This window comes from Carassius carassius, chromosome 1, assembly GCF_963082965.1.
Source record: "Carassius carassius chromosome 1, fCarCar2.1, whole genome shotgun sequence".
Lineage (NCBI taxonomy): Eukaryota > Metazoa > Chordata > Actinopteri > Cypriniformes > Cyprinidae > Carassius > Carassius carassius.
In genome coordinates, this window is record NC_081755.1 from 35,247,904 (window position 1) to 35,275,139 (window position 27,236).

Genomic DNA, 27,236 nt, shown 5'->3' on the forward strand with positions numbered 1-27,236 from the left:
ACACTGTAGAATAGCATAGAATAGCATTGCTTTGACTGGCCATGTGGTACTAAATGAGTGCTGGATGGCAGTATTATCTTTTGCGCGTAGGTCAATACCAGGCCACAAAGCACTAATATGTATGCGGTTGTTTTAGTGTTATTGGAGCTGCTGCTGCTGCCTGCTTCTCTGTCTGTATCTGTGTCTGCAGTGGTGAGAGGCGCTGATTGCATCTCTCGTACGCCAGCACTGCTGCCTGGCCCCGCCTTTGACCAGAGCTGTGCACAGAATTTCAATGAGCTTTGTGAAGGAACGAGACGTTGTCTGCCTCACCATGTGTGTCTGCTTGGTTTCATAGCTGGTTCTGATGTTGAGCAAGCTTAACGTTCCACTGGTTTACTTTATTTCGCAAGGCAAACATCGACAGGATCTGTGATTGAAGGGACAGGCTTCCATTAGAGGGATTTAATGATACCTGATGAGAATAAATCACCTTTGATGCAAAATAAACTTTTATATTATAAGAAGTTTTAAATGTTTTAAAAATAACATTGTATTTTCCACCCCAGACTCTTTACCGTAATGCATAAGAATCTCATTCTAAAATAAATAAATGCATTCATACATATATATGTTGGTTATATGTTAGTGTAGTATCTAAGAAAAGTGAATATTTTGTAAGAAACTTTAGCTGATTTTACAATTCACCTCAAAAGGATATATTGCAAAAGGTACGGTTTGACATGATGTTTTTGTTGTTGTTTTTGGATGGGGAAATACAAATATTTCATGTAGTAGTATTTAAAATTGTAGAATTTAAATTTTAATACGATTTTGTAAATGTTTTGAAAAGAGTCTTATATTAACTCTAAACAAAAATGCAGTAAAATATTAATATTGTTAAATATTATTACAGTTTTAAAAGTTAATATATATTCTAATTCTAATATTCCAATTGGTAATATAATTTAAGATGTAATTTATTACTGTGATGTCAAAGCTGTATTTTCAGCATCATTACTCCAGTCTTCAGTGTCACATGGTTCCTTCAGAAATCATTATAATATGCTGATTTACTGCTCAATAAACATTTTGTATTATGATCAATGATGAAAACACTTCTTCTGCATAAAATTTTTTCGAATTCTTTTTAATCTTTGTTGAATAGAAACATGAACAGCATTTATTTGACAAAAATCTTTTGCAACATTATAAATGTATTTACTGTCACTTTTGATCCATTTAAATCATTCTTACTGAATATTATTCCTAACTTTTTTAATTAGGGAGTAGTTTAAGCCATTTTGAGCATGACATTTGCAAAAAAAATAAATAAAATAAAATAAATTATATATATATATAGTTTTACATTTAAATGTCAAAATTTTTCCTTTTCCTTTAACATAATTTATCATATGATATAATAATTGTTTACTATTTTACCAGTGAAATGTTCCTCTTTTGGCTGTTGATTTCCAGTGTCAGGCACATGGCACATCTTTCGACTGCAGATTGATGCCCATCAGTGAGTGCTGGGGAAGAGCAGAGGGTCAGAGCTGTTAGTTGGGTGCATAACAGTGTGGAAAAGTGCCTATGTGCGTTTACACAATAGAGGTTTTGAATAGCAGAGCAAGCTAGTACAGGGACAAGCGTGTCTGTTCGCAAGGTATCCAGTGCCTGTGTGACGCAGTGTAGAGTGCGTCTTGCAGCAGCTCAGGAGTGGCAAAAGGCCCTGCTGACTTAGCTGTTAACAAAGGCAAGCATTCAAATGAATTCGGCTCCATTCCAAGAAGAGGTTGGGTGTTGTGGTGGGGGGAGTTTGGCACAGCTGATAAATATTCATTGAAACTCAGAGGCATTTCTGCAGCATTCTTACTCTCTCACGCCAGGGTTCTTTTTCTGTCCGCAGCTCCTTTCATTCGCCCTCTTTCATTTTGATTTGCATGCGTGATGCCACCTGCACAGAGAGGCTGAAAGAATCGAATAGGAACCAGAAAACGGTGCCCCCTGGTGTTCCCCTATTTTCCCTCCCTCTCACGGTCTCCCTATATTCCCCAGGTACTCCTAGCCCGGGGAATCTAGGTTTGTCATGTGACCCTTTCCTTCACGTGACTGCGAGGATTTGCTGCTCGGCACCACATGTGATGTGTGAATCAAAAAGAGGAGAGAAAGACAAGGTTTAAAATAATAAAAGGAGCAAACCTGCTATTTCCCTGCCTGTCCCCCATTACCTGTCATCAGGCAGGTTGTTTAAGTGTAAGTGTCAGCTTGTGCATGCATTTGTCGCTGGAGCGGCGTCTGTGAACAGCCTGACTCTGATTATGTGCTGCAGACACTTGGGTAAGTTGCCTTACACTCGCATCTATTCATTTGTGCTTGTCCACAGTGAAGTCATTGTCATGCGTGGTGTGTATGCAGAGCCCCCATGTAAATATTGTTATGCTGTCATTGAAATCGAAAGCGTGGCACAGTAACAGCGGGTTTGCTGTTAGGCTCTGATGGCACGCTCTATCGCAGCCTCTTTTGAAATGGACAAAAAGCCCTTTTGTTTAACCTCGCAGGATTGTTCCTCTACTGTTTGGGGTTATTACATGTCTTGTTCATTGCGACTAATATTATAAAGATAATTTGCTTAGTTATGTTACTCATGATGTATTTTACTGTGTGTGGTTTAAACAGTCAGCTGAGGATCCACAGAAACAATAGACTGGGGTCGAGAATGTCCCGTTGTTTGGAGGCTGTAATGCAGTAAGTGGAGGGTTTGAGAGTTATTAGACCTAGTGGTTATTATCTCTGATGGGAGGTGGGTGGAGAACCATGTGCTTATTGGGTGATCATCCTCAGATTAAATTATACTGAGCTGTGTGAGTATGGCATGCATTCATTCTTGTGGATGCATTGTTATGAATGGTATTTATTTTTCTGGGAATTTTATCATCTGAGTTCATTTTACATTTGACAGTGAAAGTATATATAAAACATATTTATTTATTTTTATTTTTTTTAAGTCTCCTCTTATACTAACCAATGCTGCATTTATTTGACGGAAAATATATTAAAAAGGGTAAAATTGTGAAATATTATTACAACTAAAATAATAATTGTGTATTTGAATATATTTTAGAATGTAAGGTTTTTCTGTGATGCAAAACAGAGTTTTCAGCATCATTACTCCAGTGTCTCTCGATTTGTTCAGAAATCATTCTAATTTCTCAGTTCTGCTGTTTATATCAGCAGGGGATTATTATCATTATTATCATTATTGTCAATACTAAAAACAGTTGTGCTGCTTAATATTTTTTTGGGAACCATGATGCATTTTTTCAAGATTTGTTGATGAATAGAAAGTTTAAAAGAACAGCGTTTATTTGAAATAGAACTCTTTCCATTACTTTTAATGGAATGATACTTCCTTAAAAAAAATCTTACTGGCCTTAAACTTTTGAACTTTAGTGTGGTTTTAAATACCCAATTTTTTGTCGAAATAATGTAAATCAGTTTTTTAAAAGCAAAATACAAAACCACAGTAGTTAAAATTAATTACTTGCTGGCATGAACCCCGCATCTCAAACATATCTCTAGGCAATATTATTGTGTGAATAACAAGTAAACACATACACAGATGTGAACTCATTCATTCATCAAAATACATAAAAATAATAATAATTTGTCAGCTGAATTGACAAACAAGTTATAATTGGACTGCCGAATACAGGCGTCTGTTTCAAGTAAAGCATTAGGACGGCGAGTTTAATCCCCTGCTGATAAAACCAGCAGAACTGAGAGGCCAAAACGTCTCTTGCGATGTAGCTGTGCTTTGGCCTTCGTTCTTTGCTCTGATTGTTGTTGACAGTCAGTCAAACTGTTTCGTCTGTTTCAGCAAAAGCCCAAGCTAAGGAGCAGCCGCTTCCCTGTTGGCCATTACTGACTCAGGGAGGGAAAAAAATAGCTCTTTTATGCGTCATCCCAAGTGTTGAATTACTGTTGTTTAATTGCTTCAGTGTGGACAATCATGCAGAGGATTTTTTTGGAAGGTATCAAACAAACCGGGTCATCACTTTCTGTGTGTGTATGGGGTATTGAGGTGAGACTCCTTGTCAGTAACAAAGACTGAGGTCAGTAACAAAGAAGTAAATCACAGCACAGTGTCAGCACAGTTTTGTACCTGTGATGTGTTGCCAATTTATTATAAAGAAAATGTAATACTGAATTATTGAATCGCCAAACAAAACTTGCACTGAAGCTCCTTATCTAGGAATGAGAATAGACAAATGAATGGGCAATTTTGACTTGCCAGTAAGCAACCACTGAGAACAGAACTTGCGACCCTCTGATTGGTGGAATGTTCTGTACAGCATCATGGGTAATGTAGTTTTTTCACCACTACCTCCACTATTAAACGTGACTATTTTAACAATAAGTTGAATTAATGTGAACAGATTGGTTTAAAAGCCTCGTAGCTCGCAACAGGTCTGTCTTTAAAGGTTTATCAATTATCGTTATGAATTTCCCTCTGGGTTTTTACTTCCGGAACATTTCTGTTGTGCTCTATAAAATAAGACGACGCATTAGCTAACACTACATTAAAAAAGTAACCATACTTTAAAACTCTGTAATATTAAGTTAATACATAGCTATAAAACACAAACCAACACATCCCTACCTCTGGAAGGTAAGGTTTTTACAACCAGAGGCTGTGCAATGTTGTGGGATTTTGGAAAACTCATTGATTTTTACTGTTAGTGTCAAAATGTTGACCATTTCAAGATGGTGAGCACATCAACGTATATATATATATATATATATATATATATATATATATATATATATATATATATATATAAATAAATTATCAACAAATATTACATTTGACATGCTAATACATAGCATTTTATTCAAACCAGTGAAAGGAAATTTCCCAATCCTTTCTTTTTCTTGAGGGGGAAATCTTACCCTCAACCTGGGAACATTCAGTCATCAGTGAAACATTTTAATGAAATTCATTCATCCAGAGCACAGTCCTGTTTTCTATCTAATTTCTTTTGCAGTGATTGTTATGAATGTGCAGAATCCCCACTTGGACACATTGTGTATACAGTGCCGCCAAGACCTCAATATTCAAGCTATTTCCAGCGAAGCGATGATAGATTGTTTTTTTTTTTAAGTGCTGTCTTTGCTAGTGAGGATACCAACAGTGCAGTACTGTTCACACGGGTGCATATCTTGCCAAACCCAGTGTGTGAAGTCTGTTTTTAAAAGCTTGTATGGCACAGTTGTACTTAAACCACCTCGACTGATCCTCAGGTTTTCGAGACCAGGGTTCATCTAAACTCTGTGTACAGTAGGGCTTGGTACACCAGCACTTCACAGCATGCATCCTAAATGGACGCTTCTCTCAGAGACCTGTGTTTTTGTTTGGTGCCATAAAGGCAGCACTGAGCTTTTGTTCCATACAGAACATGAGCCGATCGCAGCTTGGCACACTCCCAGCTGCCTCCAACTCTAAATACAGAGAGGCCTTTCATCCCTGCTCCGAATCCTCCTTACAGCAGCCAAACGTTGCACAGAGCCACAGCCAAGTGCCATCACTCAGTCCACACTGTGATTAATGCACTCGGCAGACACAACAGCACCGCATCTGGAAACATCAGAAAGCCTGTTTTATTGTTCATGACTTACTCCGGACCCTATTTTTAAAACATTGCTATTAAGTGGCTGGTCGGGGCTGTTTTTAGATGAATGATCACTGCTGTGTTGGGTGGGTATTGCTTTTTCGGTCCATCTAACGGGTGGCATGTTTGGGGAAAATTTGGTCAAGTTTCCTGTGTGCCACCATTCTCAGCTAAACAAAAAGTGGCTAGTGTTTGTCCGCACACAAAAGCAGGAACAGACTCACTTTGGCCATTGTGCAGCGAGCTTGGTTCTTGAGAACACGGCCCTCACTTTCCCACAGAGAGGTTTGTGTTGTAACTTGAGAAAGAGGGAGAGCTCCTTCCATGACAACCATGACATCATCACAAACCAAACACTGTCTCAGTGCTGCACACATTCAGTTGGTGCCCGGCCTCAAGGAAATGAAGATTAAAGAAAATGACGCCAGGTCCTAAGTGCTGTTTAATTTGGACTGCAAACCTGGCCGACACCATTACTTGAGATTAAATGTGTAGGAGTTTGGCGCGGCCCTAAAAAGTGTTTGGTTGTCAATGCTTCACTTTAAAAACTGGATTAACATCTATTAAACAATTATTGAACCAACTGCAATTATTATTATTTATTATATCACAAACACACTTCAAAATAAGCTTGTTAGGTTTCTAAGGGTGGAACATTAGATGCATTAAAGTTTGAATGTTTTAGGGTCAGTGTAATGTTTAAAAATATTTAAATCATCAATTAAATTTCATACAATAGTCATTTATAATTTTACAAAATATTTCTATTTCATTTTATATATCAAAATGCTTTTCTCTTGAAATTCTGTTCATCAAATATTCCTGTAAAACATGTGTCATGGTATCACAACTGTTTTCAACATTGGTGATTCAACATTGATGATAATAAGAAATGTGACTTGAGCAGCAAATCAGCATATTAGCACTATTTCTGTAGGATCATGAAGACTGGAGTAATGATGCTGAAAAATTCAGCTTTATTATGACAGCAATAAAATTACACAGTTCAAGGAAACAAGTTTTTTGAAATTGTAATAATATTTCACAATGTTACTGTTTTTCTTTATTAAATAAATTCAGATTTGGAAAGCATAAGAGCCTTTAAAAAAAAAAAAAACTTGAAATAATCTTAACCGAAAACTTTTAAAAGGGAGATTGTCCCTTTTCTGGACATTGTCTTATCAATCATCTGCTCATCAGATAAATCAAAATCGATGATGCAATGTAAAAATAAAGAGCTACTGATTTATATGCATAACAAACATCAAAGTTGATTGTTAAAAAGTAACAATTTTATTTTTCAAATTTAAGTTATATCTAATAATGTTTCTTTGCATTGCATTTGATGCTACTTTATTTCTATATAAGTTTTTAATTGTCATTTGAGTGTCCAAATACTTTTCGGTTGTTTCACACATCCAGTGTTTATATTAGACTGTTTAGATGTTTCCCTCTGTGTATAATGTAACCATTAGAAATGGTCTGTGTGATTGTGTTGGCTCGTGTCTGAGTCATTAGTGAGAGGAAAACTGTTCGGTCATTGTTTACATTTTAGAGAGGCCACTTTTAGTATTGTAAAGAGGTTAGTATTAGAAAATCTGAATTAATGTGTGTACATTTTTTATGTCTACTTTATCCTGTCACAGTCCATTTTAATACTGTAGATTTTAAATACTGTACAAATTGTAGCTCTATTATGCTTTTAAATCATTAATAGCAGAGCCTCAACCAATGGTGAGAGTTTGGGGCCAGAACTATGTGTTTGTTTGACCGCCAGCAGGAGATGGGGAGTGTTTAGGGAAAACTGTTTTGTAGAACTTTTTACACTTCACCTGTAACCGCCCTTAACAGTTTGAATGTAACTTATTTGGCACATTGTTTAGGCATACAGTAATACTGTACTTCTGCTTCAACAAGATGAGTTATTAACTATGAATGTGTATGTTTTTGTTCATGTGCATTTGTCAGGTCAGGAGTGCTTAGGCAAAGGTTCGGTCAAGGTTAAAGGCCACTTTGTGCTCAGACAACAGAGCAGACTGGCAAGTGTGATGGGGTCAAAGGTGAGCTCATTAGCCTCAGATTAGTTGCGGTTTAGCAGAGCAGAGTTACAGGCAAGACATCAAAAAGCATCAAATTTAAAATATCACTCTTCTTTGCCTGATGTATTTTGGCCATGACTGTTTACAAGACAAGTATGATTAGTAGCAGCCATAAAAATAACAGTTTCTCTGTAGTTAATGTAAAATAATGATTTAATGATTTTTTTATTCAGCCATACTTTTTCCACCATATACAGAGTTATAAGCCATAAGCCAAAACAGCCAGATCTGAGATGAATCGCTTATTTAACTGAAGCAAAATAAAAGGCTTGAAAAATTCAGAAAAAGACAGAGTTACAAGACTGTAATAAAATTATTTTGTAAGGCAGTAACTAGGCCTACTCGTCCAATTATGGATTGTGTAAAGACTGAATTAACATACCATTATTTAACAACTTTAGAGCTCACTGTGTGTCTAGAAAGGTAAATATCTTATTGCTTAAAATCTGTTTCCGTGTAGAGAAAATGAATAAGAATAGGAGCCAATATTTTTTGCTGCACTAACAAAAGCATTAAAATGTTTGTTTTTGGAAATGGTAACAATTTTTTTTTAACATGTATTATCAAGATATTATTTTAAATACCTCGAAGTGGAGATGAATATGGTAATTAGTCAGTACTATGATATATATCAAATTTCATTCATATGGGTCAGTGACATTTGAAGTGTGCACTTTCTAAACTAAAGGTGTATGCATCCTTCCACGGCTATTTATGTTCTTTCAAGGGGAATTGGCTTTGGTGTCATTTCTGTGATTGAACTTTTTATGTATTGTAGCCCAAGTAAATGTTAATCTCAATATTCATGGGCAAACTCATGGTAAAATGGAAGCAGATACTCAATATTGTCAATTAGACCCTTTAAAGCACCTTCACCGGAAAATAACATGCATGAAATTGAATGTAATCAGACTTGGCATTTGTTATGGGATCCTTCTGTGTGCTTTTTATGAGGGCACAGTCCTCATGGGTCTCGTGCATGATATGGGTGTTATAATTTACTCATCTAGGGTTGAGGATGAGGTGAAGAAAGTGGAGAAGGGAGCGCATGCAGTGTGTGAGCGGATGAGGAGATGATGTATACGCCTGCGGCTGAGAAGAGAGAAAATGAAACTGGCATACAGATTTTTCCTCTACCTACAGCTGTGCACAACTAATTTAACCCAGTTACAATAATGAAATGAAGTAGCTAGCACTTCATAAAACCCAGAGCGGGACCTCAGCTGTAAACTGGCAAGAGAGCAGGGGCTTATTTTAATCAATGGTGATAATGCAGAACAACACTCACCACGGTTCTGGTTTACTTTGTGTGTGTGTGTGTGTGTGTGTGTGTGTGTGTGTGTGTGCGCGTGTGTGTGTGTGTGTGTGTTAGGTGGGGAGGTTTGGGGGTATGTCTAGACTGAATTATTCTCTAGAGAGTGAAGGAAGACTTGAAATAGGAGTGATATTTGACTTTGTGAATGTTAGCATCACCCACCAATTATTGGTTAAATGATGCTAATGCTAATGCTGCTGCTTCTGCTAGTGCAATGAATGCTTCTGTTTACTATAAAATTACACTTAAGGAGTCACAGCACACTATATACACTTTTCAGAAACTTCTGCATTTTATTGACCTTAGTTAGGTACAAGAAAGTCAGTTTTCTATATACTAATTTGCTAAATGCAGCGAGAGCACTTTGTTTTCTGGCTCTTCTAACCCACTTTCCTCAAAAGCATATTGACTGGCTTTAAACTCTAAGAGCTGTAATTTACATGTCAGACGATTGCTATGCAAAACTGTGTTATTTTTTGAAGATGATGTTGAGCGCGTGAAATCCTATGGTTGGTGCTAATTTAATTATCTCAGGAGTGTGGACAGTTGAGACAGTGGATCACAGCCCTTAAGTGCTTTTTGATTAATAGTCACTTATGGGGTTCTGGGCGTCAAACACGGCTCAGCATGTGAATTAGCATCTCAAAGGGAAGAGAGGCTGATGACATCCTATTGTGAGGGAAATTACTGAATTTCTGCAGACCTGTCCTTTTAAGTTTGACTCTTCACCGGGGTCCATTACAATAGAGAAATGCGGCACTGAGTGTCTCCTGTGTACTACGTTTGCATTAGATTTCACTGTACTCTGCTGGATGTATTGTTATATAAAAGGCTCCCACAGAATTGAAAGGTGTTGGTTTGTGAAGGTGTTTGCCGCTGGCTTGCTGTTGGGTGAATGACCTGGGCTTGTCTGCATCACTAGAATCACTGTAGACATTTATTTAAACTACACTTAAAAAAAATGTTTTTACAAAATTATTTTGGCAGCTGTGGTTGAAGAAAAAAAAAAGGAAAATACAGAAACACTGTACATTTACAGTGTAAAACTGTAATTTACCAACATGAAAATTTGAACGTAAACCAGTAAATTCTACAAGTGACTCTGCTACTAAAATCTGATATGTACCTTTAACATATACAACCACTATAATAATCCAGGTGGTAAAAACGAAAGCCACATGAAGAATCAATGTAGCTTTTCCACAAGCTGAAGTTTATACTAATACACAAAAGGTGTATAGATAGAGTCATTCACACAAACACAAAACACCATGGTAACATACATGACACTTAAATAATACAATAATCATTCATTAAACAATGGAAGATGTAACATAGAATGTGCATAACTTATAAAAAAAATTCTTAAGAAACTTTTTTTTTTAATTCTCAAAATACTTTCAGATGTGGAGTGTCACACAGGGAATTCTTGGAATATCGGTTCACATTTTTTGAATGTAAACTATACGTTGATTTGTTTTTGTTTTTTACTTCGAAAACTGTACAGTTAACATACTGTAAAAATTTCATACCATCACTTTTTAATAGTTTTTTTTTTCTGTAAAAATATTTGAAGCATAAAATTCAGCCTAAGCCAAAAATGTATATTTATTTATATACTATGATAGTATTTATTGATATTTTGAAGTATCTTTTGTGTTTTATATTTTTAATTAAAATTTTAATGTAGGTAGTTTTTTTTTTTTTTTTTTCAATTATGGCTTTAATGATTTTTTTTGTTTTTTAAAGCTTCAGCTTATTGGATTTCAGTTAGTTGCCAAGGCAACAAAGTTTTTCATAAGATGTTTACATTTTATATTATGTTGGCTTTGTATCAATTACAGAAAATCATTTAAGGGGATCGTTTACCCAAAAATGCTGTCATCATTTACTCTCACATTGTTCCAAACCTGTATGACTGACTTTCTTCTGCTGAACACAAAAGAACATATGTTGAGGAATGTGTTATTTGGACACCAGTGTCTTTAAAACATCTCGTTTGAATAAAGAAAGGACTCTAATGGAACTAAATAACAGAGAATAAATGACACAGTTTTCATTGTTGGGCGAATGATCCCTTTTAAATGGGCTTTGGGACGGTGACCGTTAATTTACTAGACCAATGCAGAATAAACCTCTTTTAACCTTTCTTTTGTTTGGACTCATGCATGCTTTAGCTGGGTGGTGCGGCTTTGCCATTGTCTTTCTGTTCAACCAGACCTCACATCAATCATAAGCAATTCAGGCCACATCATGGTCAGCTGCAGGGCACTGAGAGTGATTCAGCACACTGATGTGTCCAGGTTCGCTTTTCCCTTTAATCAGGAGAAAAGTCCTAGTTAAACAAGTTCAACTGGAAATGTGTCATCAACAACATATCATCCAGTACCACAGCTGTAGCCAAAAAAACAGCACTAGAGTTCAGAGTCTGACAGCACTAGAGTTCAAATGACTGCTAAATGGCTGCTTAGTTGGTCCATACTAGTGAAAGGATATGAGTGAGCCCCTTACCCAATGACTGACACCTGATGGAGATCCCATGTGGGGGGTAAAGGTTTTAAGGTAAATTATAAGGCTAATACTTAAATTAGACTCAGATTTAAAGCTGTGCCGTTTTCCATGTAATTGAAAAGTTATACACATGCCCTACCCATATATTTATTTACTAAATATATTTCTACATTTAATAATGTAGATTTTTAAAGACTTTTTTTGCTGTGTATTTTTACATGCACGCTATCATTTCTGTTACTGCTGCACTCCTTGTTCTTTTTAACTCAATGACTTTTCCCCATGGAGAAAAAGAATGTCCATATCCTTCTTTCGAAATCATTCGTCTGGCTTCTTTTTCCTGTTCAGTGTGATTAAATCAAACACTTCGTGCCAGAGCTCATATCAAGGGCTCCATCTAACAACACATAATTAGCCCTAGCTGTGGCCTCTCCATTGTCCAGGCAGCACGTGCGCACCCCACAGTGAGGATGGATTAGGGGAATATGTGCCAAATTAAAATCCCACTGAGGGGTCAGTCCTATTTGTTTTCCTTTTTTAAATCCAACCTAAGCCTTCTGAACACAATGCTTACAGCTCTGGCCAGGACAGATCACATGCAGCAATGGGGAGGTGTTTGGTTATAGCCTAATGTCCACTCAGACCTGTATACAGGTTCATATTACAGGTTGCACATACTGCAATATATGTTGATATGTATTATAACTTTTTCATCTTGTGTGTGTAACAGTTGAAAAAAAAACAGAAATATACACAATTGTTCAAATGTTTGGGTCGGTGAGTTTTTAAATGTTTTTGAAAGAAGTCTCTTATTGCTCACTGAGGCTGCATTTATATGATTTAAAAAAATACAGTAAAGCCGTGATATTGTGAAATATTACTTCATTTAAAAAAAAATGTTTTTTATTTGAAAATATAGGTTTTAAAGTGTAGTTTATTCCTGTTATGCAAAGCTGAATTTTCAGCATCATTACTCCAGTCTTCAGTGTCACATGATCTTTCAGAAATCATTATAATATACTGATTTACTGCCGAAGGAACATTTATTATTATTATCAATGATGAAAACAGTTGTGCTACTTAAACTTTCGTGTAAATATAAAGATAAAATAAATATCTTTATTTAAATGTAAATATCCGTACTATCACTTTTGATCAATTTAATGCATGTTTGCTTAGTATTAATTCATTTCTGAAAAAAATCTTACTTACCCCAAACATTAGAAACAGTGTCTATGTACAATAAATAATTAAGATAATAATGCATACAAAAGTAAATTGTTGTGATAAACTTTTTACTCAAACTGCTTCTTTTTTTTGGACAATATAATTTATTAATTTAAATAATAATAAAAAATATATATATATTAAAAGCTTTTTTGAGCCTCACTGTATGTGTTTGAAAAAATCAAATAGTTTCATTTAGTTTTGCCGTACGGTTGTGAGACATCCTGCAGTCCTTGTCATACAAGACAAATGAGCTCCATCCCACTGGTGTAAAATATGTTCCAGTGAGAGCTTTTTACACTGCATTGTAGCGTAGGCTCTGTAACTCCGTGTGTGTGTGTAGGAAAGTGTTATCCTCATCTATCACACATATTGTGTACTGTCACTCATAGTGCCTTCCTCCGTCAGTGAGGATTGCCCCAGCAGACGGCCAGAATCCTGAACATGATCAATCAGGCCAATCAAAACAAAATGAGTAACAGATAACCGAGAGGAAAAACAAACAAATGGAGAACAGACGGAAGAGGCTCCTTAAAGCGGTTTCATTATCACAGGCTTATTTACAGCCAAGTGGAGCAACACATTATGAATTACCATTTGCCTCTCTAATGTGCCGTATATTTTACTCTTTGTGGGCTATTATGACCCCCCCCCCCCATTCCTGAAAGAGGAGACCGTATTTGTCGAGGGGTAATTATGTAACGATTTGCTTTCATTTATTCAATCGCAATACATTCTCACTCATTTAAAATTAACCACAATGCATTGCTTCTGTAATTGCTTCAGTAGTTAAGTACACAGCAATTGCCTATTAAACAGAGTGAAGCTCCAAACAATCACACTTCAGGCCTCCGTTTCAGTGGTCTGCGTGTTAATACCAGGCGTAAATTAAATCTGTGTCGTCTGATGGCTTGTGATTCACCTGAGACAGATGTGACCGATGTAAACAGGCTAGACTTTTCCACCCGGGACAACGGCCCACCAAAGTCTATGGGGCCTCACTGATATTCACAAAATTACTGTTTTAATGTGTTTTTGATCAAACAAATGTAGCTCTGGTGAGCAAAAGAGCATAACATTTCTTTCAAAAACATTGTAAAATATGACCCAACCCCAGACATTTAAACAGTAGTGTGTTTATTACGTATAAATCTATTTGCAAATATGTATAAATAAATGCCTTTTTTTCCCAACAAACTGTAGACACAGGATTATGATATGTGACAGACAGCAAAGGGTACATGTGTTTTGACTGAAAAAGTAATCTCTTTTTAAACAATATTTAATATACTTTGAATTTAGATGTGTCGTGTTGTCTTTAAACTCTTAGCTGAGAATGGAGCATTTTCTAGATTTTAGACACAGGCCTTAATTCCTAATTGGCTGCTGATATACTGAAGGGACTTGACGGTTGACAGCCGTACTGCAGGCAGTGTCTGATTTTGTTTGGCTAGCTGGTTGAGAAAGTAAGCAGACAGAAAACAGTTTGTGATGCCCAGCAGGCTTCTTATCTGATTGTCTGCCTCCTGAGTCTTTGCTTGTACGTAAGCTTCAAATCTACAGCTGTGCCATTAATGACAAGCATTTCACTTGCACTTTAAAGCAGAAGTCTGTATAAACAGATATTTGATGTCTACTGCTTGACAGTTTGTTAGATGTCAGGTATTCCTGTTCCTGTGTGATCATTTGTAGGACATTAGATACATTAGTGCCCCTGCAAGTCGATTTAGTGACTTTGCATTATTGAAAACCTGATAGGGCCAGGAAATTAACTGGGAATCATTTTGATTGTGTACCCATGGTCAGGACAGGGAGGTGTGCAACCTTATCCCTCACATGAATAAATAATCTTCTTCTGTACGGCCTTATCTCTGCTCACTATGCCAATGCCCTGGAGAAAACACAGAGTGGAAATATCCCTGTTCTTTTTAGAGGTCTGGAGAGGAATCCAATGCTGTTTTTCCACTATGGGTTAAAACCTTTGTGTCTGAGGTTCATCTTGTTTTCCATTCTAGATGTTTCCAAGCCGCAGTCCTGTGCAGGCCCACACAGCTAATTCAAGTGGCCTTTAAAGTCGGCCTGAGCCAAAACGTACAATAAAACATCAATTTGCACAATTAAAACTAGGATGGTGGATAAATCATGATGTCCTAAAATCATATGAGACAGGATATTTAACTATATGCACTAAAATAATGCTTTGATTATTAATCATACTGTTTTTCTAGATAATAAAAGTATATATCATCACCAACTGATGTGCTGAAGAGGTTTCACAGACAAAAGGGATGAATGTCTTATAACCAGGGCATCTGCCAGCATCTTACCTGCAGGGTAATACATGGGATCTACTCATTATTAAGCTTGAGAGGTGAAGATGCTCATTACAGGACATTCACAGCCACCAAATCTCCCTGTGATCTGCTGTAAGTGAAGTATATTAGCATTTGGCATGTAATGAGTGAAGTTGTGCTACTGTTATTAGGAAACATCTGCTCTGGTGTGAGACTATTGTGTGCCTGTCTGGCCTCCTAATGCCACTACTGTACCCAGAGACTGAAGTCTCGGTGGGAGATCTACAAAAGGGTCAGATCTCTCCAAGCTGTTGATGTTAGTAGGCTCCCATTTCAGATACCTGACCTTAAGGATACCTGAGATACAAAATAAATGTCAAGTGGCAAGTTCTTAGATATCTGAATCAATAAATATATACATATATTTACATTTTTTAAATTTTTAAGTCTCTTGTATTCATTAAGGCTTCACTTATGTGCTCAAAAATACAGTAAAAAGTTAAACACTAAGATTAGATTCAACTTTATTGTCACTGCACATGTAAGGTACAAGGCAACAAAATGCAGTTAGCATCTAACCAGAAGTGCAATAAGCAGTAAGTACAGAATATACAAGGTCTATAATATGTACAATAACTATACAGATAAGTATTATGGACATAATTTACAGATTTTAAATACTATAAGCATGATATAACATGAACATACTATACAGATGGATTATGTAAAAGTGTATGTACACTATAGGCAGAACTATGAACATATGAACATAATTTACACTAGTGCAATGTACAGTAGAGTGCATAGAATAGTGGTACAATTTAAATTGTGGTACAATTTAAGCCATAATTCCAGTCTTCAGTGTCATGTGATCCTTCTTTTTTTAAATGAAATAAATGCCTTTATTCAGCAAATATGCATTAAATTGATCAATAATACTAAAAACATTTATAATGTTACAAAGGATTCTATTTCAAATAAATGCAGTTTTTTTACTTTCTGTTCATAGAATTGTGAAAAAAAGATCATGTTAATCTAATAAGACCAGTGTTTTTATTTTGAGAATTTCAGCCTCTCCTCTGACCAATTACATCACAACATTTTTTTTTAGTTTTAGCAAAGATGAATTCTTATTAAAAAATGTTAATTTGTACATAATAGCAAAGTTGTATACAATATATTAGCTATGTGGCTTGTACAGTATAGCTTGGATATGTTTTTGTTATAACAGCTGAATAAGGAAAAATGGGCAAACATCGTTACCCATGTGTTCCAGCTATTGTCACCTCGCTCCATGGCAAGCAGTTGCATCCAGATTTGAATAAAACCAATTTGTGCAGGACAATGAATATTTCAGTTCCTAACAGACAGCGTTAAAAGGAAATCTGCATGGAAAGATGATGGTCTCATGGCAATTTATTTCTGTAATACCAGCTTCCCCCTGCCTGCTATCACCCCCCACTTACTACCCATAGATTGGATCTGTGTGAATTGAATCGAGTTGGTCCGCTGAAATATGATGCATTACATCTCCTGTCTGCTCTGCTGTTGCCACGGCAACGGGCGTCACATTGGCTGGCCCAACTGCACACACGTTCTGCGGTAATGAGCACTTGGCAAGATGCCAGGGCAACATCCAACCAACCTCGGTTCCGGTTGTTTCATTTTCCAGCATTTACAGCTCATAATTCACAGATTCGCTCTGCATTTTTCACCGTGAAAGCATGCTCACATCAGGGTCCAGTGATGCACTCTCAAACATTCATTTTGTCTGTGCTAATTACCGTCATCACGTGCCACCCATGGCTCACTTTAGGATCAGTCAGCAGGGAAACATACCTGTCTTTATTTATTATTCCTGCAGTCAAACCCATTTTTGTACCCTTCATGATTGTAGGACCTCGAATCAGTTTAGACCTTTTCCCCAAAAATTACATTTCTGTCATCATCTCACTTTTTTTGGCCATAATAAAAGTCAGATGTAGTGCAGTGTTGTTTTGGACCCCACTGACTTTCACAGTAAAAAAATAAATAAATAAAACACAATCTGCAAATTATTTCCTTTTGTCATTTCAAACTCATTCTGCTTTGGAATTATCCCTTAAAGTATATGCATAGCATATGGTTTTATGTCTCTTTTTTTGACAGAGAAAACATACATATCCACATTTCTCAAATGAAAATCATGTTTACTTTTTACAGCCTGATGGTTTGAATCAAACTGCATCCAAATCAATAGTTAACTGTAGAGCTTGTTGGCTCCTCCTGGAATCCCAGTAATGTTAATGCTAATCAATTCAATTAACATGTCAAGAGGATCCTGTGCTGCTCCTCTCTACATGCCGGACAGTGTTTCTCATGGAAGCCTGCCCTGTGGTGAAGAGTCTTTTGTTATACTAAATAAAAACACATGGATGGCATTCAGGACCTGGGGCTGTGAGGAGACCCGTTTGGTACCTGACACCCTGCCAAGCTCCTGGCTCCGAATAATACACACACTCTACTGCACCGTTATGCAATAAAAGATTAAAAGAAGATACCGCCAAACACATTACTGAACATTTATCAGTGTTTAAAGTTGTTCTCCTGTAGAACTAAAGTAACCCCCTGCAACAATGGATGTATTTTATCTATAGAAACTTTTGAGACCGCAAACCTGTGCAGTAAAAATTATTGTAATATTTACAGAAAAAACCTGTATAAATGCTATAATAAATACCTTTGGTAAATTACCTGTACAGTAAAAATCTGTAAATGGTTTAAAATCAATTATTTGTAATTTTACTGTAAAATACAGACACATTTATAGTTTTTGAAAGTTAAAACTATGAGTTGCTAATTTACAGTGAAAAAAAAAACTGTAACAGACCATATAATTAGAATTGATGTAAATTATTTAGTTTCTTCTCATTGTTTCTTCATGTGTGTTGACCATCTGTATGTGAGTATAGGCCATATTTTACAGACAGGCCACATATAATTAACTCTGATAAATCATGTGGCTTTATATTTATACTGCTTTTATGGTGGTTATCAGTACATTTTAAAGTAGAAAGCAGATTGAGACTGAGATATGAACATTAAATCATGCAATAAAATATACACTGTACAATGTTTTTTTTCGAAAGGTGTGAATAAAACAAAGATTACTGAAGGATGTTTTACGAGAAAATACTATTTGTTACTATTTGCCTGCCTCAAAATTTCATGATTAAATCAGTGTTATTTAATGTTTCTTTGTCATTGTGAAATTTACCAGCAATTTAAAAAAAATAAAAATTATTACACCTTTTTTTCAGTTTACAGTTGTTGTAAAATGCACATGCACTAATATGCCATTTCCTGTTACCTTAAAAATTTCCGTCATATTTTTATGTCAAATTTCTGGTAACCACAGATGCTGTATTACTGCTATTTTTACATTTACCTTTTGGCTGCTATTTGTGTTCACTGTTCAGAGTCAAAAGAATTCAGGTGAAAGCGGCCGTTTTCTCTCTGTGTGTGAAGTGGCAAGATAAAGAAATGCTTTTAAAGTGGCCAGGTATCCTTCATGTGTGGTTGGTGATGAGAGCAGGCAGTTTTTTTCCCCGCCGGAAAGTATGATAGATGGCAATGGAAGATGAGCAGTCTGCTCATTAGAGCTGGCGTGAGGGCTGCAGACCTCTATCTGAAGAGCCCTGGGAGAGCAAGGCATCATTAGGGCACCCAATGAGCTCCACTCATCTCTCCAGTCATTGGCCAGGTATATTTCCTTCTTGTCAGTTCTTATCTTTGAATTGGAGCTGACATAGTAGATCTAGTAAGTCTCAAACTGATGTTTGGCAATAAGTCGTGAAAATCAGGTAAGCAGATTTTTTTCAAATAGTTTGTGGTTTATTTCAGTAAACATATGCAGTTTTGACAGTTAAAACAGTTCAACTAATGCTTTTGGTTAACATGCACTCGTCAGAAACATTCCAGCTAGTTGCTCTTGCAGTAAATGTTTACTCATTTTGGACTGGCATGAATTTTAAAGCTGTTTCCGGATGGTTTGTGGTGGTCTCTGCTGGTTTGGAGCTGGTCTGAAGACCTTCTCTGGGATACGAGGATCCAAAACACAAATACATGCAGGTGACCAGCTTTGCTGCTGGACAAAACATCTTTTATTTTGAAATGTTGTCACTTCTGGGTAGTCATATCACATGGGGAGGAGCAGGTATTTACCTGGCTCAACTTCCTTTGTAGTGGGATGGAGAAATGGAGTGAGTAGTTGGAATGTTCCCCTTCTATTGGCAGTTTTGTTTCTTGTTTTTTAGGCTGTACAATACCTTGTTCTTTCTGCATATTGTAGTCCATTCATCACTGACTACTGACTGCTGCTATAGGGGATAAAAACTATTCATGGACAGGGGAGTGGGGCTGTAACTTATAAGGGACCAGGTCAAAGTTTCTATTTACTGTAGTGGATTTGGTCATGGTGTGTGTTCATTTTAAGGCCTATTTTGTATCATTGGGAGAGGCCTTCTTTACCCCTGCTTACAGAAACACCCCCCAGTGAGACGGAACAATGTCGGCCACAATGGTGTCCATCTATGTTATGGATATGATTTGACCCAAGTCAGATCAGATTAGCAAATCTACAAAAGCAAAAAAGTCACCTTTAGGCATGGAAATTGTTTCCATGAAAGATGCTTCCTTGAATTTGAGGATTTTATTATTATGCTTCAGGGTTCCAGGCTTTACTTTTAGTTGAAGTGACGTGATCTTTGAAGTACATGTGACATTTATTTTTAAAATTCATACACTTCTGTACTTTTCTCCATACAGAAGAGTGAAAGCATAGTGTGTCTCGTCTAGAGGGCTTCACAAGTCTAAACTCACATTACACAGATAGGTGTGGATTATTGAGATGAGGGTGGGATGAGCACATGCAAATGAGTCTCATTTGGACCAGAGCAAAGTTTTTGACTGGAGCTGTAGCAGCTCTAGGTGAAAAAGCTTCCATCTAAAATATATACTACATGCATACATGAATGACAATAAGATCGCTCTTCCGAGCGTCATTTGCATCTTTATATTGCTTTTACGTGACTGGCTCTGAAACAAGTCAAGCTGTGAAGAAAGAGATCACCAGAAATAAATATGTGAAGGTTAAAGCGTGCAGCTCCAAAAATATATTTTGCAGTGTTAATCAAATCGGCAAGGTTTTTTATTTTTTATTATTTTAACATAGTCTTAGATGTTACTATATATGAGTTACCTTTCTCTGATAAAACATTTTAAAGTGAAATTCTAAGTTTTACCATGATATTGAAATCGGATTCCATTGCTGTCTGAATACTTGTATATGAATATAGTGCTATTTTATGCAATTTTTATACAAAATAGATAAAAATATTGTCTTTCAAAAGTTTGGGGTCAGTAAGATTTTTCTGAAAGAAATTAATCAGCAAGGATTCATTAAATTGAAAAATTACTTGGGGTAAAGGTAACGTTTTCTCATTTCTATTCATCAAAGAATCCTGAAAAAAAGAAGAAAGATTTCCACAGAAATATTAAGCAGCACAATTGTTTTCAATGTGGATAATAATAATAATAAGAATTGTTTCTTGAGCAGCAAATCAGCATATGAGAATAATTTCTGAAGGATCAAGTGACACTGAAGACTGGAGTAATGATGCTGAAAATATATTTGCCATTACACAAAAAAAAAACATTAACATACAGAACAGTTGTACATTTTTTTAAATAATATTTCATAATATTGCTATTTTTACTGCATTTTTTGTTCAGCAAATGCAGCCTTGGTGAGCATAAGAGACTTATTTTAAAAACATATGTAAACCAAGCTACATGAACGATCTACGTACATGACGCAGACTGTTTCCATAAACTAGCACAACACAGCAAAAAATGGACTCTTACTCTCAAGGTTGAACAGTGGATGAGGCAGTGGTGTATATTAACATTTATAAATGACAGGGCTCATGGCTGTGTGAAAATGATAAATGCCTTGCAGAATAGTGGTCTGATAGATAAATCGAGCCTGGAAGCAGCAGTGCAGGCTGACCTGCGAACGGTCGGACAGGTAATTGGTTGGATGCGGAGTGTAATTCAGCTCCGCCAAATCCCTTTCACAGCTGGCACCCTGTCTGAGAGAGTGACTCTTGGGGGATGGGTGAGAGACAGATAGAGATTGAATATAATGATGGGGTAGTGGAGGAATTGGGCGAGAGCAAATGAAAAATAGCGCCCTTGTTGTTGAGACTCTTGGTACATCTGGGGACCAGAGAATAATGAGGATTAGGGGGACAGAGGTAAAGATGAAAGAGGGGAAGGCAAATAACGCAAGTGACATGTCACGTCTGCATGAGCATATTTTTTTTAGCAAATTTTGCCAACTTGCAAGTTTTATTGATTGAAATGTAGTGTATATTTAGACCATTTTGAAATATAACACCAGCGCAACAGACCTCACTATAAAGTGAGTTTGAAAGCGAGTCTCTGAGAGCCAAAGCCAGCCGTGTATTTGTCATGCAAAGCTGTTCCCCTCCTCCTGCCCTGTCTGCCCGAGCACAATGCATCTGCCCGCGTTCCCAGGCTCCCCTTGCTCTCATCGGTCCGGGAGGGGGGAGAGCAGCCCACTGGCCTGACCAAACTGACCCCTGTCCTACTGCAGCTAGCTCACTCACAAGCAGCTGGCCCCGGACCTCCACTGATCATCAATATTCATGCCTCATACAAAATTCATTCTCTGTACCGCAGTTGCCGAGGCCTGAGCTGTTCCGAGCACCATACAAAGTTACTTTCTTATTTTAAGACATCTGTAATGATACGGACGAAATATGACTCACATAATAATTTGGAAAGACAATAAAAAGTTATCCTCGGTTTCAAAAGACATATAACCCTATTAAAGAGCTTTATATTTAGACAATGTAAAAGTGAATGATTTAATATTGTTTGAGATTGCAAAGGGCCTATTCTCCTGTGGTTTCATACAAGTGATTGTTGACATTGTTTTGTAACAACATCTTACTAAAATCTGTGCTGAACTCAATGGAATGTGGCTCTACCTGCTCGTGTATTTTTAGTATCCTACTTTTGTGCAATGATACTCAAATTAAAATGTTATGTAAAATCTCAGATCAAGTTTGGGTTGTTTTCTGTTTGAAAGTGGCTCAATCGGTGTGGTTCCTGCCTAGCGAGGCAGAATGAGCGCTTCGAACGGACAGCACAGCCGAGCCGTTTTCAACTGTGTGCCGCTGCTTTGTCTTCAAAGTGAAAACGCAGGCAAATTCCAGACTAAAAGCTGGTCTGTGTCTATATTGTTGTAGATTTATTTAGGTTTTGCACTTGGTTGGTGTTTTTGCCTTGTGCTGAAAGAGAATTTCGTAATGGTGAAGGTATTCACTGTAAACAAACAACTGAACAATGAGGAATCTGTTTTGTCTTGGTAGTTTCAGCTCAGTTTATTCACAGAAAAGTTCCTCAATACAACATATTCAGACAATAAGAACATCAAACTACTCATGTACAATGTATAATTTATGAAATGTTTTTTTTTTATATATGCCATCCATTAAAAACTTAATTGAAAGATGCATTCTGATAAACACATTTCATGAGTACATTAGATTTAATAGAGTGAAACTTTTTTTTTCTAAAAAGCTAATTCAGTATTTGACTTTTTGTTTGTGACACAACCAATTGCTTAAACATGGCCTGAATATTTACTTTTATTATATATTGTGATTATTTTTACCCCATTGTCCTTAAAATTTATGCTGGTTTCAGCATGACAATCTTATTTTCTTAAACTGTCTGTAAATGTTAAAATTCCCATCCGTTTGGATGAAATATTAATTGATGGCACTATTCCGGATTATTTGTCCATTCCTATTCGCTTGGTCTGTTTTTTTTCCATGTAATATAATAATTTTCACATTATAACCCAATTATTTTTTCCTCCAAACTTTTAATTGATATCGTTGGCAAAACACATCGAATATTAGTGAAACGGCAAAGCCACCAAGACGAGGCTCGGTTAACCGTCAGCTCTGGCTGCGTTTCAAAGCCGAGTTAGCTGCCTACCTAGACATCATTTTGGGTCTTTTAAATGAGTTAATCTCACGCGTCACTCATCATACCTGTTTTAGAACTTTACTTGTCAGTTCCTTTAGAATTCCCTACATGTCCAAAAATACCTCACGTGTCCGCGAAGCCCAAAAGTGCAGTCTAGCTAGACGGCTCACTTGTTTTTGAAACACGGCCTCGCTGTGGCCACCATTTTGGAGGCGAGTGTGTAGCTTTGGAGGAAGTGCTCTGAGAGCGGCGCTTGAGCTCTTCCTGCAGTTAGGGATGAATGCATCAACGCGAGAGAAGAAAATGGCGATCGAGCAGGACAAATGTTTCCCCTCTTAGACTCTGCAATTGTGTTGAATTTCTATAGCCTTATCATTTGCTTTCATTTCATCTCTGCTGCACTTTAAACTACAAGAGGTGAGTTTAGCGGTTTGTTCGTGTGAATGTTGGTGATCCATATAAAATATCTAGCAGCGTATCTGCGATATCTAAGCTAAACTCCGCACTGGATGAATGTTTTACTATGTTTGCATGATAGTCAAACAATGTGATTGTTTTATAAATAGTGTCTGCTCTCTGCATTATGTCTAGAAATCTAAATGCATCTTTGTGTAGTAACGTTACATTTCTTGAACACTGATCTCCTGCTTTCACATAATGGCATCGAAGTGACATTGCAGTCTAAGTGTGTCGTTACTAACACGTTTACAAATATAAAAGTAGACTTTATGAATGCACCGCTTTTAAACGCGAGGCTAAATTCTTTTTGGGACCGTTTCCTCTCGTGTATTTTGAAAATATGTTGATTTAATTTTAATTTTAATTGACTTTTCTCGACGTCGACACGCTTTCTGATTGCTACCAGCAGCATTTGATCCATAATAACTCAACCAAAATACAATTTGTGTCGCTGTCTGCTAAAGTGAGCGTTAATAAAATCGTGTTCGATTCGTTAAGCTGTTAAAAGACGCAGGCTTTAGTAGCCAGTTGGTTTGTTAGCACACTTAGCACGGCTCCTGAATTGCGCACATTCACGAACATTAGATTTAATAATTTGATAACCAGTTTCTTTCGTTATAAACGCTTTATCCGTTTTAATAACTTCGCGGAGTGCGGAGCGTTAAACGCTGTGTATTTATAATGTTCATTTCGTGTGTAACGTCGCGGTAACGTTAGCTTACACCGATGAAAAACGCCACAGAAAAAGCAGTTTCCTTCCCCCAGACCAGAGTAAAGAAAATAGCCGTCACGTAGTCGCTCTCTGAGAGAGTAGAAACATGTTTTGAGTGCGTTACGTTGTAATGTTTTGTAAGGGCAGGTCAAGGTTGCTGGTTTGCCCCGTTAGCAGCAGCTGAAGCCAGCGGTGGGGGGAGGAGGAGGGGTCGCTGCTCTCCGCCTTTAACCGACTAAATAAACTATATACCTCATGTTAAAGCGAGTCACAGGTTATATTTTTAAGAAGTATTTTTCTATATTAACCACTTTTTGCAAAGAATGAAGTCTGGTTGAAAATTATAGTCTGCTGCTTTGCTGTTCATGCCTGATTACTCTGTGATTTACAATTAGAAGTGTGTCCGTCCATCACTGTGTAAATATGGGCGAGAGTTGATTTTGGTTTCATGTTAGTGGTGTGAGATGTGATAGGATGTTTGTGGTTGCCATTGGGCATATCACACAAGTATGTGGCACTTGCATTAGCCTACTTGTGTAGTTGCTGTTTCACCAGTAATGAAACTGAGCATTTTAGAAAGGATATTAATTATTTTCCTAGACTGTAAGGTGCAAAAATTCTTGCCTTGTCATTGCACACTTCTGTGTTGTTCACACAATATGTAGCCATCTGTCCAAGAATTAAACTTTTAACCAGATCCATTTTGATTCTCTTAAATGTTTTTTTTGTAATAGCTATTGGTTTTGTCAACTCTTGTGTACTAGAGATGGAAAAGTCAATGTCAAATTCTTAATTTAAGATCTGTGTTTATTTCCTTGCAGAGAATTGGATGCTATTGCCACCAAAGACATTGAAGAGAAGCAACACAGGTGAGTAAGTGCGCTCTTCTCTCTGTAGTCATTTTCAGTTGTGTGGATGGAGCGCTTGCTTTTTCCGAAGCTTGCGTCCTTCTGGGCTTTTCCTATTCATGGCTACTCTGGGCAGCAACTAACAAAGCCGGGTCAAAGCAGCGGCTGCTGGTGTAAGCAAATGCAGTTCCGTTTGAATTAAAGGGGTTCCCAGTGCTGAGTAAGCTTTGCTGTTTTAAAATCTTCAACAAAAACAGTGTTTGTGTAGCGCTTTGTGACGCTACTGTATTGCAGTCATGAGTCACAAACCTTTGCCTCCACTGTTTATAGCTGCAGGAGATTGTTGTCATTTTAATATGTACCAGATAAAAACGTCTGATCTACATCTAGAATACTTTCAGTTTGATTTGTTTTTGTCTTGTTGTGATGCAGAGAAGCATCTGTATGTATATTGCTTAACCGGCATGCTTTTAACTCCAAGTTAATCATAGACAGCTTTTGAGTTTTTCTTATCAGGGAAATGAACATTGCCCCTGTATGGTCATAATCACGTCCGCACCTAACAGTGCCAGGGACTAGATCATAACACATTTGCTCTCACAGTTTGATCTCGTATTGTGTTGAATTTCTAGCATTTAAACCATTTTTTCTTATTCTTGTTTCTTGAAATATGATCACAGTGCTTTTCCTCTGTTGACGCATAATGAGAAAAGCCAAGTTTCGTCTGATCATATTAGTGACTCAGATCTAGGGTTGCACAATTTGGGGGGGAAAATCGAATCGCGATTTTTCTGATAAAGACTGCGTTAAAGTTACAGGTTTGCTGTATCTTATATCGACTATAATAAGTACCAGTAAATAGAATAATTACAAGATACAAAATAGGAAATTACTATTGTGAGATTTCACTGTAAAATAAGAAACCAAGTATTTTAGAATTATAGTTTACAGTACAACTGTAAAATTGTATTTCTTATGTTTATGGCTGTCTTAATTCAGTTTCAGGTGTTAGACCAATCAAGCTTTTGGTTTGGCGGAAAACTGCAAGGAGCTCCTAAAACTTCTCTTCTGTTGACAACTGCTGGTTTATGAATGTTTGTCATTTAGAGTTTGGAAAGATGCATTTATATCAAAGATGGTTTGCATGTTGTTCACAAATGCACGTTAGAAACGACCCAAAAGAGCACATTGCAGAGACAAGTGGAGCAGCAATTACTTTGAATCGAGCTGCTCTGAAACTCTGAAACCGCTGGATCATGAGCTGCTTGTGTGTAAATGAACACAGTGCCTCGCTTCACTCTGAAACCGTTCAGTTGCAGCCTGTGCTATGATTTGACAATCGCATTAAGCCGTATCATGTTTTCGGTTTAACTTTGATTAATTGTGCAGCCCTGGCCAGAGCAGTTATGTAGAATTATTTTTATGTAGATTTTTTTTTTTTTTTATAAATTTGTTTAAAATCTTGTAGTGAAATTTTGACTGGTCATCTTTCAGCTGTGCTTATGTTGGCGCTTCATAAACAGATGCCCCTGTCTTTGTGTTTGTGTATGGGAGGCTTCTGTTGTTGACATGGCCATCTGGTTAAACACTTTAAGGAGAAGAGGTTGTTCCTGGGGGAGGGGCAGGCCTGTGAGGCCCCAAGCTCAATCTTGATAGGCTGACTTTAGCCCCTGGAATTGGCTATATTCTATCTTCACGTCAGATTTTTGTTTAGCCCTCTCAGGTATTTGTGATGCTATGGGCTTTTATTTTATGAGCTTGAAGGAACCCCCAGTTGTTGAAACAGGAGTCAGTGTACTTCTCTCCCCCTACTGTTGGTAACTGCCCTTCTCACCAAGCTGCTCTATCAGTACGAGGGAAGTCTCCATTATTATTGCTCTCTCTTTGAGTCAGTTGTTTTAGCTGTCATGTTTGGTCAAGACTTTTGTGTGTGTGTGTGTGTGTGCCAGTAAACCCATGGCAATGTGAAATCAAAGTGCAGTTTATTTTCATAATGTGTATTTCTGATCTTATTGTGAATGATTCATTGGTGCCCATTATTCCAAATAGGGCTGTC

At 37.0% G+C, this 27,236-nt stretch overlaps 1 protein-coding gene across 8 annotated transcripts in view; it reads left to right on the top strand.

Moving 5' to 3' along the window:
- Positions 1 to 2,126: 2,126 nt before the first annotated feature.
- The window catches only part of LOC132147934 (trinucleotide repeat-containing gene 6A protein-like), a 56,059-nt gene continuing 30,949 nt past the window's right edge, over positions 2,127 to 27,236 (top strand). For 2 of the 8 annotated variants that reach the window (XM_059557120.1, XM_059557122.1), the window contains exons 1-2: positions 2,127 to 2,319; positions 25,154 to 25,201. The gene's annotated coding sequence lies outside the window, so the exon portion shown is untranslated. Of the gene's footprint in view, positions 2,320 to 23,346; positions 23,579 to 25,153; positions 25,206 to 27,236 lie in introns of those variants that run through there. The other 6 variants (XM_059557118.1, XM_059557121.1, XM_059557125.1 and 3 more) reach the window with 4 other exon arrangements.